Raw genomic sequence first — 10133 nt, 5'->3', positions numbered from 1 at the left:
CTTATCCCTTGTTTCCACCGCTCTCTCAACCATCAGTCTGAATTCCATGGGCACTGAGCACTCTCAACCTTCATGGGGCCGGTTTTTTTGTGGGGGGTGAAGGTTCCCTTCCCTTGAGGGTTTTTTTCCCCTAAAGGTTATATTTTATTTTGGTACTTCTGCAAAATTCAGGTCTGATGAGTCCTCTCTCTTGGGCACTTTTGGCCGCTTAAGCAACAGCAGTCTGAAAACTAAATTAGAAATATAAAGGACGACTGAATGTGTCCTATATGAAAATGGGGATCATTTTACAGAGCATAGCCTATACAGTGGTACCTTGGGTTAAGAACTTAATTCGTTCTGGAGGTCTGTTCTTAACCTGAAACTGTTCTTAACCTGAAGCATCACTTCAGCTAATGGGGCCTCCTGCTGCCACCGCACCACCGCCACCTGATTTCTGTTCTCATCCTGAAGCAAAGTTCTAAACCCGAGGTACTATTTCTGGGTTAGCGGAGTCTGTAACCCGAAGCGTCTGTAACCTGAAGCGTTAATAACCTGAGGTACCACTGTGTGTCCCAGGCAGTACCTGTTCTTCTTTACAGCTATCATTTGCATAGTCTTATCAGTCGATACCCCTTCATGGCTCACCTTGTTGGCAAGGTGATGTAGAGACATCAACTTGCCAACAAAGGTCCATATAGTAAAAGCTATGGTTTTCCCAGTAGTGATGTATGGAAGTGAAAGCTGGACGATAAAGAAAGCTGATCGCCGAAGAATTGATGCTTTAGAATTATGGTGCTGGAGGAGACTCTTGAGAGTCCCATGGACTGCAAGAAGAAGACTGCTGCATTCTGGATCCTATTGTTCTAGGACCAATCAGACTGCTGCATTTTGGATCCTATTCAACTCAGTACATAACAGTTGGCCATTCCAGGCATAAAGGGCAGCAAAGGAGACTGAGCGGGTTCGTTTAAGAGAGCATGAGACGTGAGTGGATTAGGGTGGTGGAGCCGAAATTAAAGACAAAGATCAATAAATGTAGAATCAACAAAAGCAAATGAAATCAATCAAGATCTGGCAGCCTCTTCAAATGTTTGTTTGCGAAAATAAGGCCACTGTATCTGAAGGAATGAACAGCTGCACGCAAGACTAGAAGCTGTCTGCTCTCTTAAACATGTATAGTGTATCCTCACTCGTTTCTGCTAACCTAAAAAAAAAAAAAAAAACCCTGCCTTTAATATGCATAGAATATGCAGACTTATTTGTGGCCCACAATCCATTGCAGCAGGTTGTGAAAATGAGGGAGGACACTTCATTTTACTTCGGCTGATTCTGAATGAGATGAATATATATATATATATATATATATGCAGGTTTTGGTGTCCTCGGGTGTCTTCCCGTGTAAAAGTTGGGGTGTCTAGGCGACGTTTCGACGAGGTCTCACTCGTCATCTTCAGGCTGGTGCTTTCGGCTTCTTGTTACTGGAACAGAGCAGGATCTCAGTGTTTGAGTTCCTATAAATACTGTAGAGGGGGTGTGGTGTATAGCCTCCAATGTTCTGGGCAGAGAGGAAGTTCCCAGACAAGCCACAAAACCACAGCTCGCCCCTATACACGAAGCCAAGCCAGAGCACAACTAAGTACAGTACAGCCATCTTCTCAGGAAAACTCTTCACAAAGTTCAAGAGGTCAAGACACAAAGACTTTAACAACTAATCCACACCTAATGACCCACCTAAGTGGTACTCAGGATATCACTCAAGAAATCACTCAAGATATCTCTCAAGTAATTAAGGAACAAAAGAAGAAAAGGCACACTAGCCTGGGAACTTCCTCTCTGCCCAGAACATTGGAGGCTATACACCACACCCCCTCTACAGTATTTATAGGAACTCAAACACTGAGATCCTGCTCTGTTCCAGTAACAAGAAGCCGAAAGCACCAGCCTGAAGATGACGAGTGAGACCTCGTCGAAACGTCGCCTAGACACCCCAACTTTTACACGGGAAGACACCCGAGGACACCAAAACCTGCATTCCTGTACCCGTGAAAATCTACGAAAGCAAATATATATATATATATATATATATATATATATATATATATATTCATTCTACAAAAACTGAAAAGGGAGAATAGGCAATTTAATTCCACTTCACTGGATTGTGAGACCACTTCTATGAGAAAGAATTCACCCCTCCCCATGCTGAGGTGGAAATTGAACACCTGAATTAAAATATGTAGGGGGAAAGGGAAAAAGGAAAAGGACACTACATTTGGTGAGCGAGTGGGAAACCTGTTCTCTGACATTGTACTGACCTCTAGCGGTTGTCTGACGATATGTTTCCAAAAGTTGAATTGCATTTCAAATACAGCAAGGTAAATTCCAGATAATCTTTCCTGAAAGTTAGCTGTGACAGTCTATATTTCAACAAGGCCAAGAGTCTTGTGGCATCTTAAAGACTATTATTTATTAATTCATATACCGTTTAATTGCCAAGGTGGCTTTATAAGCGGTTTACAAGTGTAAAACCAATTATAAAATGTGCATATAATACAACACACACATACACAAAACCAATTTAAGTGAAACACACACCCACAATATAAATGAGCAATAAATCAAGTCTATTAAAACATCCCAACAATTCAAAGAGTTAAAAGAGAAATTCAAACAAAGTCAGGGGATCAGGGGAATAATCTGATGGCCATCTGCCATGGCTGCTTTAGTTGAGATTCCTGCATCGCAGTGGGTTGGACCAGATGTCCCTCAGCGTCCCTTCGAACTGTACAGTGGTGCCTCGCAAGACGAAATTAATTCATTCCGCGAGTCTCTTTGTCTTGCGGTTTTTTCATCTTGCGAAGTACGGCTATTAGCGGCTTAGCAGCTTAGCGGCTATTAGCGGTTTCATCTTGCGAAGCAAGCCCATAGGGAAATTTGTCTTGCGAAGCACCTCGAAAAACGGAAAACCCTTTCGTCTAGCGAGTTTTTCGTCTTGCGAGGCATTCGTCTTGCGGGGCACCACTGTACAATTCTATGATTCTATGTCTGAACAAGTGCCCATCTTTAAGAGCTGACAGAACGCCAATGGAGCCCTTTGCGTTTCAGCAAGGAGATTGTCCCCTAAGCTACACCACCCAAAAGTGTTAATTCCTGTCATATATGAATAATGCTGAATATAATTTCTGGAAATGTTTGCCCTCCAAAACGGGAATCTGCAACAACCGCTGTGTGTGCAACCGCAATTTTAACTGTGTTTCGTTTGTGAATGCTGGGTAATAGGAGATTTTACAAAACTTTGGAGGCGAGTTTAAGTCAAAAGTTTAGGTGTGCACACTTTACAGTTGTTGTTTAGTCATTTAGTCGTGTCCGACTCTTCGTGACCCCATGGACCAGAGCACGCCAGGCACCCCTGTCTTCCACTGCCTCCTGCAGTTTAGTCAAACTCATGCTGGTAGCTTCAAGAACACTGTCCAACCATCTCGTCCTCTGTCGTCCCCTTCTCCTTGTGCCCTCCATCTTTCCCAACATCAGGGTCTTTTCCAGGGAGTCTTCTCTTCTCATGAGGTAGCCAAAGTATTAGAGCCTCAGCTTCAGGATCTGTCCTTCCAGGGAGCACTCAGGGCTGATAATGCCAAGGTTGCAGGTTCGATCCCCATATGAGACAGCTACATTTTCCTGCATTGCAGGGGGGTTGGACTAGATGACCCTGAAGGTACCTTCCAACTCTTTATAATTCTGTGACTCCTAACGGAGGCCAGTTGGGCATCTGTACCTAGAGCAAGGTCTGTATAGTTAAAGCTATATAGTTAAAGCACTCAGGGCTGATTTCCTTCAGAATGGAGAGGTTTGATCTTCTTGCAGTCCATAGGACTCTCAAGAGTCTCCACCAGCACCATAATTCAAAAGCGTCAATTCTTTGGCGACCAGCTTTCTTTATGGTCCAGCTCTCACTTCCATACATCACTACTGGGAAAACCATAGCTTTAACTATACAGTGGTGCCCCGCAAGACGAATGCCTCGCAAGACGGAAAACTCGCTAGACGAAAGAGTTTTCTGTTTTGGAGGTGCTTCGCAAAACGAATTCCCTATGGGCTTGCTTCGCAAGACGAAAATGTTTTGCGAGTTCCTGCGGGGGTTTTTTCCTCCCCCCCCTTTTTCTAAGCCGCTAAGCCGCTTATCCACTTATCCACTAAGCCTCTAAAAGCCGCTAAAAGCCGCTAATCCGTCAATGGGCTTGCTTCGCAAGACGAAAAAACCGCTAGACGAAGAGACTCGCGGAACGAATTCTTTTCGTCTTGCGAGGCACCACTGTACGGACCTTGCTATCTCTTACTTATCTGCTCTCTTCACTCAAACATGCAAGAGAAATCTCTGTGTCAAGAAACCAGTTCTTAAAAATTAGCTCATCCTATGGGGGGGGCGGGAAGGCATTCGGTGACCATCAAGGACTATTAACAAGCAATTTCCCTAGCAAAAGGAATGTCTGAACATGGCTTGGTAATGTATTGCTGCAAATGCTAGCCTTTGTCAGGCAAAATAATGTTAATCGCCAGTTGATGGCATCTTAATTGAGCTAGGGAAGAGAAAATAGTTCAGAATTTCTCCAGAATGTTCTTAATGGGGGAATCTGTCAGAGACCAGAGAAACAGACTCATTCCCTGCCCCCTTTCTAGCTGAGATGGATCCCTAGGGCAGAAGGGGGGGGCACTGAGAGGGAGAAGCTGCGTACGATGCATGTGCCATACGTAGCAACGCCGCACATGCACTGTACATAGCGGTTTGCCGGTGGCGCGGCTCCAGCGCCATATGGACGGTGCCAGGATCCCAGCCGTGAACGGAGGATAATCTACATGTGGATGTAGCAGTGACAGAGGGGTCCCACCGCCATCCACAGGGTGCCGTGGCAAACCGCTATGTACAGTGCATGTGCAGCGGCGTTACATACAGTGCATGTGTGCGACACTGCACATGCGCTGTACATAATGGTTTGCCGCTGGCGCCAGTATCCTCTGCTCGCAGGGGATCCTCCACATGAGGCTGCACCAGGATCCTCATCCGCGAACCCCTGCAGTGTGCCTTATTGTCAACCCCCCCCCCAACATGGCACCCAGGGCACACCGCCCCACCCCACCCCCGTTGCGATGCCACTGGGCGTGGCACAGAGTGAGCTGAGTGCATTCAGGTGTTCTCTGATGTGGGGCAAATTGGCTCCCTGTAGGTACACAAGCATTTCATTTCCACTTATACTCAACTAGTATATTTCTGATTTTCCCCCTTATGATGGCAGCCCATTGCCTGTCCTTCAAATGACTTGGACTCTGGTCTTAAGTTGCTGTGACTTAATGACCAGCCTATTGAGTTTGAGTGGCACATACCGTATTGGCCTGAATATAAGCCTCACTTCGCCCCCTCCCAAAAAAATTCTGACCGTGAAAAGTTAAAGTGCGGCTTAAATCCCCAATCTTACAAAAACTGGCTTTCACAATATCGCTGCTGAAACAGACATACGGTAAAATGGAACAGGTGTGAGTGCCTGGGGAATTTTAAGGGAGGGGCTAATATTCTCTCCTTCCTGTTAAAACCCCTCCAACACAGTGACAAGATCCTGAAAGTTTGGGAAATTCTCCTTAAAATGATCTGCAACATGTTTAGGAATGATGAGTCTGTAGGTTGACATTTAATGGAATTACCCCGTAACTTCAAGGTGTGATGTGTACAGAGCCTTAGAGTTAAGAGAATAGAGGCATGGAAAGGCCATATTGTGTTCTGGTGAGCGTCCGTCAAGGCTGCGAACTGCGGCAATGCTGTGGCGTCCAGTCCGCTTCCACTGCACCAATCTGCTTCTCCCAGCTACAGCAGAACATCTTGAGCAGCGGTGTGCCTGCGTGGAAGGAATCTCAGCCATGCAGTAAAACTCTCATACAGCAGCTTCTTCTATTCTACGAAGCTTTATTATACAGCAGCAAAACAACAAGTTAGCCAGGAGAAAGCGAAGGCATGGGGTGCCCAATCTCTCCATTGCTTTTTATATCAGTCCTGGAGGTTTTGCTAAATATGATTAGAAAGGACCAATTGGTTAAAGGTATACAAGTCGGAGCTAAACAGTACAAATTGAAAGCATTTGCTGATGATTTGGTATTGACATTACAGGAGCCAGAATCTAGTACTAAAAGAGTATTGGAATTGATTCAAGAGTTTTGGCAGGTTGCGGGATTTAAGTTGAATAAGCTGAAAACTAAGGTTTTAGAGAAAAATCTAACAGTGATTGAGAAATGACTGGCAGAATCCGAGACCAAGGAGAAGAGTTGGTGGAAGAAGATTGGAAGAAATTTAAAGTTTATCTACAAAAACATTGTAAAATTAAGGAATGTTAGAAGGATGTTGGAATGAAGTAATGTGGTTTTACCAGAAATGTTATAAAGGACTAAGTAAAAATGGATTGTTAATTGGTGAAAGAAGAGAATGTAAAATTACAGTATATTTAGATAAATTATCAGGATAAAAACAAAGATGGAAAGGATTTGCTGAAATATCTAACTGAACTAGAATACAAAAAAGGGAGGTGTGAGGTCAAGGAAAGAAGCAAATGAAAGATAAGTTATGGGAAGGTTTGATTTGTATTTTTCTGTGTGTTTTTTGTTGTTGTTTTTACTTATTGTGATGTATTGTCTGGTTTTGTTTTGTTTTTTGCTTAATTTGGTGCTTTTTCCGTTTTTCTTCTGTAACCTTTAAAACTTGGATAAATATTATTTTTTTATACCTCCACATGTGGTGGGAGTGTCCCAAAATTCAACTATTCTGGACAACAGCCATACAAGAAATATGTAAAATAACTAAGCAAGTAATAGACATCACCCCAGAATTGGCCCTACTAAACATCTTCCAAGACAACAATGCCCATTTACACCACAAAGAACTCATAACCCACCTGCTCTCAGCAGCCAGAAACATCATAACCAGACACTGGAGAGACCTGTCAGGAGTAAGCATGGACCAATGGTACCAAATAGTATGGGAAACAGCCCTACTAGAAAAATTAACTAATAAACTGAAACTGACACGGGGACAAACAGAAGAAGACGCCTTCACCCCGGTATGGCTCCCCTTTATCACATACACAGCCCAACAGGACAATGACAATAATCCACCAACAGCATACAAATCAATATGGCTAACCTGATCCAAAACACCCACCCACCTCACTCACACAAGAAAACAAAGAACACCACAGCCAATCACAAGCAAACAATCACACCCTAAGCCAACCCCAACCTCTCTCACCACCAAAGGAACACAAGTGAACAACACAAGCAACGCTGACACCAAACTACATACATTAAGCATAATAGAAACACCGCCACCCGACCCCACCCCCATCCATCCTCCCTCTCCCCACCCCCCCTTTCTTTTTTCTTTCTGTTTTCTTCTCCCCCTAATGCCTCAACAAATGAAACGGATTTGTAAAAATGTTACATGGAAGAAGAAGGAAAAAAAAAAAAATACGAGGCACTACACTTCTGTAAAACAAGAAAATCCTTAATAAAAAAAAAACAAAAAAAAAGAGAGAAAGCAAAGGCATGAGGCATCTCCTGTCACAGCCAAAACTGAAAGTAAAAGTGTTCACGTAACAACCTGTATGCGAACACCCTCCCCCCCAGTGACAGGACGTCATTTCCCTTGAGCTGTTAACCCTGTAAGCTCTGAGTATCCTCACATATTTTTCAACCCTGTAACCAACCAGATATTCACAACAGAAAATATAATCTGGGGACCACAGCTGAGGACCTGCCAAGCTGTCAACATCTGTGGACAAGTTAAGCCAGGGAGCCAAGTCACATGCACCAGTGATGCGTGACACTAATAATAATAATAATAATAATAATAATAATAATAATAATAATAATTTGACCAAACTGCGGGAGGCAGTGGAAGACAGGAGTGCCTGGTATGCTCCGGTCCGTGGGGTCACGAAGAGTCGGACACGACTAAATGACAAAACAAAAACAACAACATGCCACTCATCTCCTCTGGGCTTCAGAGTTCCTCCTACCTTCAGAGTTGCTTCTGGGATGAGGCCACCGTGGGTCAGGCCAGAGGGTGCAGTTGGGGTGTGTGGTTGTGCCTCCCCTGGTTCTGCACGTTGCTCCCCCGCCCCTTCCTTTAGCTGCTTGATGGAATCATAGAGCAGTACATGTGAAAAGGATCTAGGAGTCTTGGTTGACCACAAACTTGACATGAGCCAACAGTGTGACGCGGCAGCTAAAAAAGCCAATGCAATTCTGGGCTGCATCAATAGGAGTATTGCATCTAGATCAAGGGAAGTAATAGTGCCACTGTATTCTGCTCTGGTCAGACCTCACCTGGAGTACTGTGTCCAGTTCTGGGCACCACAGTTCAAGAAGGACACTGACAAACTGGAACGTGTCCAGAGGAGGGCAACCAAAATGGTCAAAGGCCTGGAAACGATGCCTTATGAGGAACGGCTAAGGGAACTGGGCATGTTTAGCCTGGAGAAGAGGAGGTTAAGGGGTGATATGATAGCCATGTTCAAATATATAAAAGGATGTCACATAGAGGAGGGAGAAAGGTTGTTTTCTGCTGCTCCAGAGAAGCGGACACGGAGCAATGGCTCCAAACTACAAGAAAGAAGATTCCACCTAAACATTAGGAAGAACTTCCTGACAGTAAGAGCTGTTCGACAGTGGAATTTGCTGCCAAGGAGTGTGGTGGAGTCTTCTTTGGAGGTCTTTAAGCAGAGGCTTGACAACCATATGTCAGGAGTGCTCTGATGGTGTTTCCTGCTTGGCAGGGGGTTGGACTCGATGGCCCTTGTGGTCTCTTCCAACTCTATGATTCTATGATTCTATGAATCATAGTTTGGTTGAGTTGGGAGGGGTACCAAAGGTCATCTAGTCCAACCCCAGACAATGCCAGGATCCTGCCCACAGCCAGCCCTGGCTGGGCTCCAAACTCTGACCCTCTTCTTACCAGCCAGATGCCCTGACCCCTTGCAATTCTGCCTGGGGTGGAGAAAGGGGACAGAGAAACTTTTTGCTCTCTGACCCTCAGGACATGGATATGAGAGTCACGCCATGCAGCCCTCTCAATATCTCAAGGGCCGTCACAGGGAGGAAGCTTGTTTTCTGCTGCTCCAGAGGCCCTCGGGACCTGAAGCCATGGATTCAAGTTACAAGAAAGGAAATTCCAGTACTTGGAGGTTTTTGAGCAGAGGTTGGAAGGCCATCTGCCATGGATGCTTTAGCCGAGATTCCTGCATTGCAGGGGGTTGGTCTAGATGACCCTCGGGGTCCCTCCTAACTCTGCAATTCTGTGATCCTATAATTCAAAGTGCATCCAATGAGCATTTAAAGCACATGACGTCCCCCAAATGATCCTGGTCATTGTAGCTTTCCTCTCACAGAACTACAATTCCCAGAACCCCCGACAATCTATAATTCCCAGAATCATTTTGGGAAAGACACCTGCTTTTTAGAACAGGGTGAAGAACCGGCAGCTCTCTTCCCCCGATTTCCTAGGAAGCAGCAGAGGGAAGATTAAGTGCTTCTAATAGGATGAACTGACAGAGCAGGACGTATAAAATATTGCTCCAAACGTCGGGTGTCTCCCCCCTCTCTGCCTAGTGGGCAGTGGGGGCAACAGCCCGAGGGGTTCCAGGCTCTCCCCTTTGGAGAACTGAGACATGGCGGAGACTGTCGTGGCTTCAAGAAAGAGTAGAGTCATTTCCAGAGGGACCTGTCCTTCACAGCCTTCAAAAGTTGGATTCTAGACTCCTCTCCTCCTCCTCCTCCTCCTCCTTCCCTCACCCCTTGCTCACAGCCTCTCTTTTCCTGCCACCTCACACCCACTTATTATCCCGGCCCCCTTCCAGATCCCCCATCTCTGTTCACACCGCAGGACAAGGGAGAAGGACTTCTCTTGCATTTCCAGTTAGTCCCTCAGGGGCCTTGAATTGTTTCTTAATGGCCCTTGCAACTTGTATTTCTCCCTTCAAAACCCAAATAATCCCCAATCCTACCATCTATCAATTTCCAGGGTTTAGTGGGTATCCCCCCAAAAATCTATGTTTAAAAATGTGTAATAGAGTGATTGAGGTGCTATTAGAATTCCCAAGGGAAAGTCAAGTAGGGAG

Source organism: Podarcis erhardii (assembly GCF_964252035.2).
Source record: "Podarcis erhardii genome assembly, chromosome: 13".
Taxonomy (NCBI): Eukaryota; Metazoa; Chordata; class Lepidosauria; order Squamata; family Lacertidae; genus Podarcis; species Podarcis erhardii.
The sequence above is the reverse complement of the archived record's forward strand: the minus strand, read 5'-3'. Positions refer to the sequence as shown.